This window comes from Eptatretus burgeri, chromosome 9, assembly GCF_056783735.1.
Source record: "Eptatretus burgeri isolate ZD-2024b chromosome 9, Ebu_testis_v1, whole genome shotgun sequence".
NCBI lineage: Eukaryota > Metazoa > Chordata > Myxini > Myxiniformes > Myxinidae > Eptatretus > Eptatretus burgeri.
Genome location: NC_140969.1, coordinates 80,620,989 through 80,630,708, shown reverse-complemented (window position 1 = coordinate 80,630,708; position 9,720 = coordinate 80,620,989). Strand labels below are relative to the sequence as shown.

General features: G+C 42.5%; 1 protein-coding gene across 2 annotated transcripts in view; it reads right to left on the bottom strand.

The window, feature by feature from the left end:
- LOC147020432 (serine/threonine-protein kinase RIO1-like) overlaps positions 1-9,720 on the bottom strand; it is a 56,253-nt gene that overhangs the window by 25,960 nt on the left and 20,573 nt on the right. Inside the window, exon 1 of one of the 2 annotated variants that reach the window (XR_015061834.1) lies at positions 8,748-8,951. The exons of the other annotated variant lie outside the window; for it this stretch is intronic. The gene's annotated coding sequence lies outside the window, so the exon portion shown is untranslated. Of the gene's footprint in view, positions 1-8,747; positions 8,952-9,720 lie in introns of those variants that run through there. 2 annotated transcript variants of the gene reach the window in all.

Below are 9,720 nucleotides of genomic sequence, written 5' to 3'. Positions count from 1 at the left end.
AGAGAGAGTGGGAGAGAGAGAATGGGAGTGAGAGAGAGAGTGAGAGTGAGAGAGAGAGAGAGAGTGTGAGAGAGAGAGAGAGAGAGAGAGAGAGAGAGAGAGAGAGAGAGTGGGAGAGAGAGAGAGAGAGTGGGAGAGAGAGAGAGTGGGAGAGAGAGTGGGAGAGAGAGAGAGATAGGGCATGTGAGAGGAGGGAAGAAAGCTGATGTGAAGAATAAGCAGAAAGGCACAAACACACGGGAGAGGCTCGTATAAGCGGGGACACAAAGAGCTCGTGAATGAAGGAGAGGAAAAGACAAAGGATGGTTTCACGAGCAGTTGGTGTCAAGCTTCTGGGGAAAAAGAATGCTCCCTCCATGAGCGTCGTCCTGCCCTCTTGATCGTGTCAGCCACGAAGGATGAGAAGGGTGAATGGCAGCGCCTCATGACGTGGGCCAGAGGAAGAAGAAGTTGAGACAGAGGAGGGAAAGTCGCATATCTGGCTCACATATTTGGGACACCAGAGAGAACTCGCCGACTGGGTCTGGGCACCAGAAGTTGAGGCAGAGGAGGGCGAGCCACATATCCAGCTTGCATATCTGGGATGACGGAGATGACTTGCCAACTGTGTTCTGGACACCTCAGGGATGTGGCTGCGAATCTCATTATGCCACATTGCCACTACCCATCTTCCCCATCCAGTTTAATTTGCATTCTTTTGTATATCTGGGCTGTGTGAGGTGAGTGAGAAAGGAAAAGACTGCTTTTCTTTTCTCCAAGTGTTACATTTATTTTACGAGCAGAGTACCTGCCCTATGGACGATCATGTTCCAAGCATGCAACACGTTCTTCTGACGCATACCTTTATTTGGGTGGTGTATAGGCAAGTGCCTGCTCTATGTAGGCAAAATAAATAACCCAGGTTATGTGCATAAAGCAAAAAGATACCTACTGCTCATAATTCAAAACACCTCACTACATGAGTAAACGTGGGGCCAGGAATACTGTCCTGTAAATGGCGCTACTCGATAGACATTTACGTGGATAATTTTCGTACCCCCTCTCCTCACTCCCCAAAGACCACCGGCAAAGATAAATATACCATCAGAGATGGGGAATCCCCTGCCATTGAATGAAAAAGGTCATACATATTCTAGATAATGAGGGAGGTGAATTGGAAACAAGACACCATTTGGTCATCATCTCGAAAAAGATCCCCAGGGGTGAGGAACGTAGTAACCAAAATAATTGAAAATATAAGGGTATGTTCTTTTGAACATATGAGTCCCCTAGGACCATGAAGCTATCGTTCTTGTTGTTAAAGTCAGTTATGGGAACACAGAAAAAAGGGACTAAAGGTTTAAATGTGTATTAAACAATAATAAGGAATGGGTTATGAGGGTAATGAAAGACAAGGATTTATTAGCAGCGTCATCATGGTTGGCATCTCGCAATATAATATATTAGCATGATTAAAAATACCGTTTTTTTCCTCGCATCTTCATGTCTGTCAAAAAAACCAGTGTCAAGGTGCACAACTTCAGCTCATAACCTATCCATTGAGGTGTTTTTCGGCCCCCCTGCTTTCCCGTTTTCACGCCACTGTCCACACAAAATTCATCAATCAATTCTATACAGAGTCCAGGGGACTCGATCAGACAAGCGGTTTTCCATTTATTACAAAAAACATTTTTTTCAAGATGGCCGCCCCAGTCGGCCATCTTGGATCTGGCCATGCCCAAAATCAATAGGGTTCTTCCTTTTCAGGTGGTGCATGTGTGACTCAAATTTCAAATCAATATGGCGAAAAAACATTTTTTTGAAGATGGCTGCCCAAGTCGGCCATCTTGGATCCGGCCACTCCAAAGTCAATAGGGTTCTTCCTTTTCAGGTGATACATGTGTGACCCAAATTTCAAATCGATATGTCAAACAGTTTATGAGTTATCGCACTCACAGCTATAAATGTTGACGCCCGGACAGAAGGACGGACGGACGGACAGAGTGACAACAATATCACATTATGCTGGGTGACAACAATATCCCCCTTCCGCCACGTGGCGGGGGATAAAAACACCACTATACATTAGTTGGGGTTATGCTGATCCTCGGGAGCAAGTCTGGATCTAATTGGGCCAGAACTGTCGGAGTAGCACGACAAACAAATCCACAAACAAACAAACATACAAACACCGGTCTGTGAATTATAGTGAGGATTTTCAAGAACTTGTTTTATTCTCCCCTGAGTGAATGATGGCCAAATCTTTTGTGTAAGTAAGATTGAAGAAGAATGCGTGTTATGGTTAAATCTGCTCTAATGTGCCTTTTTGCTTTCTTGCTGATAAATAATTGCGTTAAATGATGTCTTGCTTGTGTGTTTGTAATAAATAAGCTTGTTGTTATTTCCAATCTGTCCTGGGTGTCTTTTCCTGTATTGGTCCGACACAGTGCACAAGTACAGTGAAATGGGAAGTTGCACCCAAATAAAATGCTTTGTTATCCAGCACGCACTCACTATAACGCTCAGCAGTTATCCAAGTCTGTGCTGAGGGCACGTGACCCTAATTTGTCGGCCATCCACAGGTAAGGTATCACACGAAGTAGTGCAATCCTGCCCAGATTGGTCGTGCCATTCGGCATTTGTGATTGCCTTGCCACCTGCATGTGCGGGGAGCTATCTGTGCCTGGCGGCCTCAGGACCAGGCATTCGGCAGGGACCCAAGTGCTTTCCCGAATGGCAAGCTTCGAACCCCGGATCTGTAACAATATAATCTCCGTGGTGTAAGGAGGAGGAAGGGGACATTGTTAATGGGATATTCAACATAGCCTTTTAAGACGCTGAATTGCGAATGATGTACAACAACACATGAAAAGAGAGATCAAAATAAAAATTCAAACTGGAAAGCCTGTCCGCATTCAAAATGCAAAGTATCAGACGTCTCCTTCTTCAGACATATTCAGGGATGGACACACAGCTAAATTGAAACAGAGCTCCAATCAGCAAATCAATTAATTAATCTTTGTGATTGGCTACAAAGTGTCACTTGTTCAAGTTTCTCTTCTTGCGCAATGCCAGGTAAATCTGCTAGTGTGCTTGTATAATACATTGTGGTTATGTAGCTCAGATAATTCAAATTGTGACTTGGAGACTTCCAAAGACATCTTCGAGTTACCAGAAAACCAATATGGCAGACACAAGATTTTCTTCCTGACCACTGTGAGTAGTCAGCCAATGGGTGCCAATCAAGCCAGCTCTCCAGCCAATGGGTGCAAAGGCTTCTTTCATATTACGCTCCAATTCGTGTGTATGTGTGCATGTGCATTTGAATGTATATATATATATATATATATATATATATATATATATATATATATATATATATATATATATATATATATATATATATATCTTCTTCTTCTTTCGGCTGCTCCCGTTAGGGGTCGCCACAGCGGATCATCTGTATGATCCGCATAGCGATTTGGCACATGTTTTACGCCGGATGCCCTTCCTGACGCAACCCTGGTCGCCTCTTATGACACAGGGATATGGTACACCTATTTTAACCAGGGTATACACCAGCCCAGTACACTGGTACTCACTTCGCCGACCTCGGAAGGATGACAGGCTGAATCAACCCCCTGGTGTATTAATTCAGTGGCCCAACAGGGCTTGAACTCAGGACCTTTTGGATCCCAAGCCGCTGCCCTAACCACTGCGCCAACATCAGGATATATATATATATATATATATATATATATATATATATATATATATATATATATATATATATATATATATATATATATATATATACATATACTGTATATTGTAAAGGATTTGGCGGTGGTGGGATTCGCACCCTGCTCTTGACAGCCAAATATTGAAGATTCGGCGTCACTTATCATCACCGCCATCTCCGGGGTTATAACGCCGACTGGCTCGGCACAGGCCTCGGATCACGATACCAATGTACACCCGTTAAACCGGTGGTGGGAGGGGGAGAATCACCACCGGAAGAGGGAAAAATTTTCATCCAAGTTTTCTAGATCAGTTTTTTTGTGTAGATGACGAATATGAAAGGTGATCAGCCAGGTTCGGGAGCATTTCCGGGATATTGCGGGTCAAATGTCAACCGGGGTCAAATTTAGCCAATTATGAGTTTTTACTATAAAACTGATTCTGAATGCTAAAATGCAGTATTTTTATGACTCGTTTATGCTTTCAAGTGTCTAATCTTTATAAAAAAACACACAACTCACATCTTTTTATGGGTGACCTTAACTCAAAGGTCAACAAATAACAACCGATGCAGAAACTGATACGATGCTGACACCGAGATAACTTGGTTGCTCAAAATAGTAATCATCTAATGTTTCATCCAAGCTTAACTAGAGGTGCGGGCCGTCCTCTGTCCGTCCTTTCTGCCCCACCATTGTAGCGTGCCACAAGGGCACCCACTTGCCCCCAAAGGTTTTTTTAAAAATTTAGTTTTTTTTCTATTTAAATTTCATTATCATTTGTAGTTTCTAACCACTATAGTAATAAAAATTAATGCATTGTCTATTGATTTTTATTCAGACATTGCCCTAAAAAATATATCGCACATTTTTCTTTAAAATATCTAAAAATCTTTTTCTTAACGCATAAATGCCCTTTTGTCTGAACTTCCCCTGCTCCTCATAGAATCTAGAGGAAACATTAAGATGCTTTAGTATGTAATACCCCTAAAACATGTTTCAATCAGGTACAATCAGATGAATCAACAGTTATTATATTAAAGAAATCTAGCTAAAGACAGTGGAAGTAGAATACCTACGTCACTGGATACAATCACCAAATATAGATGTTAGTCGGACATTTCATCACAATCACTGTCTTCACTGTAGTCTGATAACTCGTCTTCACTATCTTCATCAGAAATATCACACAGAAGTTCCACAACAACCACAGGATATGGCATATGAACCCAATGGATTGATAAATCTTCAGTCCACCAATGGTTTACTGGAGTGTTCAAGAATTGCTGGGGTCTGTGAGCCAGACGCCACATCCTGGCTACATAGTTACTTCGAGCTGAATGTATTGCCAGTGCTGACTCACATGGGGGTAATGCACAAAGATCAGCTACCTTGCCGTCACGAAATCGATTCCAGAAAATAGTAGATCTGGCTTCATTAATACGTTTGCATCTCCTTTGATTGTAGATTGCACAAGTACATATTTGAAGTCCATCAAACACTACGCTGGAAAGTTGTTGCTCGTTACCCAGTTCTGCAAATACTTTCTGCATATTTTCATCATCTTTTATCAGTGTCCACCAATTTTCTTCCCTTTTCGGAAAAATGAAGAAACGTAGTCATTTCCCGAAAAGGCGTGGATAGCAAGCAATGCACATTTCTGGAGTTCACTGAGTTGACATTGACTCAGATCAAGGAATCGCCGACCTTTGCCACTCCCGTAATCTATGATGATCTTTAAATTTTCACGTTCGTTGGCCAGTAAAATGATTGGAATGTCTGTATCCCCATAACTTGAACGCACTACACAGACTGTGGGACCACCAGAGTTTTCATCTAGTGCATGTTGGGTGAGGTAGCAGATTTTTGTATCAGCCTCTATGTGGTCAGTAGCCAGGGCTGGTATTTCCTCTGAGCAGTGTGACGTTATCTTCATGCAGAGATTCCCCCTTGCATAGTACACAACTCGGTCTCCAATGAGACTTTCCTCTGCACAGAGAACCTGTTCAATCAGCTCCATCATTCTCTCTTTGTTCGCTCCATTGCACATAAACTGTCCAAATGCAGCCGAAATTCTGATATCAGGCGTGCACAGAATGTACTCATCTGACTGCCCTCTTGCAGTTTGTTCAGCCTGTTTTATGGAATGTGCATTGTATGTGTCACATGCGAAATATACCACTTTGTAACGTGTGGGTATGTCAGCCATAATTCTCCTGGCTAACAACCGAAATGTATCTGGTACATTCACCAACGAACGTAAATACGCAATAAGGTCAATCACGTAAGCTGCATTTTCTGGGACATCATAGGCTGTGTTTGGTAAATTCAGTGATGCAAGTGCAGCTTCCATCATCTTACTTTTGGTGTTGTCCGACGACTGCCATCTGCTGTCGCAAGAGGTAGAGGTACCGTTGCTAAAGGATACTTCAATGCTTTATCCAAATCGACGGACATGTTTTCTTTACATGACTTTGCTGCCAGTAATCCAAGGATATCTCTCTGTACTGTTACATCTTTCGTCTTTCCTGCTGCAGATTTTACTGTCATCTTCTTCAGGTTGTCTTGAAAGCTTCTCCATGGAACTCTTGATATCGGGCGCCGATCTTCACTTCAAAATAAATGTCGCAAGGTCTCACATTACAGTTTCAGCTGAACCGTGCAAAAAAGGAATTTCATTCCGGGGGTGACAAGAGAAAAAATATATTAGTAACAATATATTTAAAGTTACATAACTTTCTGATAAATTACTGCAGCGCCTTGTAATTTAATAAAAAAAAAAACACGTTGTTGTAGTGGAAAGATGAGAGAAAATTGGCGGCATATTATCGAAAAGTAGAACAAGATATTGGCTTTAAGCCTGTACAACATCGGCATAGTAACAGCCGATGATAGTAAAAAAGTTGCTTCAGGGGCCCCTCCGGGATTGGGGGCCCTAAAGCTTTAGCTTCATTAGTTTCATACTAGATACGCCACTGGCTGCAAAAGAAGGAAATTACTCATTGTCATTTTCATCAATTTATTCTTTTCAGTTTTACCGTTTTTTACACAGACTTCAGGCTATTTTACCAGTTTGAAATTGTTTGCAATTTAAAAAAATCAATATTTTTGAAAACGTTCTGGGGGCAAGGAGGTGCCCCTGGGGGACCCCACAAGGACACATGGGTGGGAAAATGGGTAGGGGTGCCCGTTCCTCTATTTTAGCTTAGATGAAACATTGATCACAATTTTCAGCAACATAGACCAGTTTTAGGCATTTTATCTGTTTTTTCACTAGTTGTTATTTGTTGACCTTTGAACTTTGAGTTAAGGTCAGCCCTAAAATGATTTGATTTTCTGTTTTGATAAAGATTAGACACTTGAAAGTATAAACGAGCCATAAATATATTATTATTTCTTTCATAAATATATTAAGAGTATTTTAGCTTTCAGAATCAGTTTTATAGTAAAAACTCATAATTGGCAAAATTTGACCCCGGTTGACATTTGGCCCACAATATCTTGGAAAAGCCCCTGAACCTGGCTGATCACCTTCAATATTCGTAATCTACACAAAAAACTGGTCTAGAAAAGTTGGATGAAAATTTATCCCTCTTCCGGTGGTGATTCCCCCTTCCTACCACCCGACTACGTGCCTTGCTAGCTGGGGAAATAGACCCCGGCTACAGATTGGATTTGTCAGAGACTGAGGTCTGCCAGTCCATAGCCCGTTTGGGTTATATATCCAAATCGAGCGGATCGTTCCTCGGCGCGGCACGAATAAATTCAAGGTGGCAAATCTCGTATAACTCAGCCAGATTTATTGGGGACACATCGGGGAACACAACACAAGCAAAACATTCACGACAATGTTTTAATCAATCTATAACCCGCCTTTAACTAGGGAGCTGCGGATTACGGGTTTCGAAGGGAACCCTAGTGAGATAAACCATAGACAACATGCAGACAAGACAAACAGACAAGACACACAGTACTTGGTGATGCCTCATGGATGAGAGGAAAATGTCAAAGGCAAGAATGCAGCTCGTGACAAGCTGATGTCAACGGATTTGAGCACCCAGCTCGAACATGCCGCGTGGCAAAATGGCGGTGTCGTCCTTTTGTTGCACCATCCACTCACGCAGCCTCAGTGCGTTCAGCCACCGTAGGGTCGACGGCACAAGAGTGAAAGATCCGCGGTGTGCTTCAGCTGGCTTTTCACATGGTCCAGCATACAAATCCAGGCCTGGCCTGTTCAGCAGACTAGGCCAATTCTGGGTGTTGGCCTCTGCAGGTGGATCAATGAGATTACAAGACGTGTCGATCACCTCCTCATTAAGTCGATCGCCGACTCCCACTAGTCGTTTCTCCTGCCTCTTTCACGAAGCAGATCGCAGACAGACACAGCAATCCCTTACACAGAAGATCGCGACTCCCACTAGTCGTTTCTCATCCAGCCAAGGGCAGACAGACCTCATGCCATCCCCTCCTTGCCTTTCTTGGGGAGCGCGCCTCACGAAGCCGATTCCAGACTCTCACCAGCAGTTTCTCATCCAGCCGATCACAGACTGACCTCATGCAGTCCCTTCCATGCCTTTCTTGGGGCTCGTTGTTCAGAACCTTCCCTGGGGACCCATGATTGGTCCATCGCTCGAGATTGCAGCTGCCTCCACCAATCGGCTGCCGACACTCTCAGAGCGCTGGGCGGGGCTAGTTCGAAGAAGGAAAAGAAGAAGAAGAAAACCACCTCTCAGCACACCACCACTGGATGAACAATGAACAGCCGGCTACACCTCCCGACACACATGTAACATCCAATTACTGAACAACCTGACTAAACATGCATTTAATGGGGGATCTGGGCTAATTCTATATTTAGTAACACACTCAGGGCCATTTCCGCAACAATATATATATATATATATATATATATATATGTATATATATATATATATATATATATATATATATATATATATATATATATATATATATAACATGTATGTATGAAAAGGTATGCACGCACACACACATGTACACACATACACCTACCTGGTGTTGGCTTAATGGTTAGGCTGATGGGCTTGGGATCCTCGTGTCCTGGGATGAAATCCTCACCATTGAATTAATGCCAGGTGGGGTTGTCTCAGCCTGCCATCCTTCAATGGTTGGCAAAATGAGTACCAGTTTGCTGGGATGATTGAGCCATTTGAGTATCCTGCGTCAAAGTGGTGACCTGTCCAGGATTGTGCCCAATAGCCCAGGAGACTGCTTCAGCAGCACCGAAGCACTGCAAAGAGTATGAGACCAATGGAATGGATAAATACACACACACACACACACACACACACACGCAAACACACACACACATATATATATATATATATATATATATATATATATATATATATATATATATATATATATATTTATGTTTTGAAATGAAATTGAAGTGCATGTATATTGTTATGTTTTGGCCTCGGGGCACCATAGTGAGTACACCAGTAATGCGGAAGTTGTCATGGCAGAAAATTAATATCGACACTGAAGTGCCCTTAATGTTGTTTTCAGGGTGAAACCAATAGTGACAGGAGGCAGAAGGGTAACTGTATAAAGAATATTTGTTAATCCCTCCTGTCTACCTCAAGCACAAAAATACTAAATAAATGTAACACTTGATGACTTTCCGAAGAATCCCCAAATTAAAGGAGTTCAAACATTACAGACAGCAATGCAGCTATAAGTTAACTCATGACTGTGGATGTGGAAAGATGGCGCACGCAAGCAGTTTATAGAGTAAATCCCAGTGAGTTATAAATTGGTGAAAGGTCGGGGGAGAGCACTGTTGAAACAATTTAGTCCGGAGGGTGCACCTCGGATGAAGCCGATTAGACAGTTGTGTTTTACAAGTCCTCAGAAGGTGAAGTCCTTGAATCACCGAAGCATGGAGAAGAACCCTAGTTCACAGTGAAAGCTGTATCACAGATGATGAAGATGGGATCTCCAAGCTCTAAAGGATGCTATG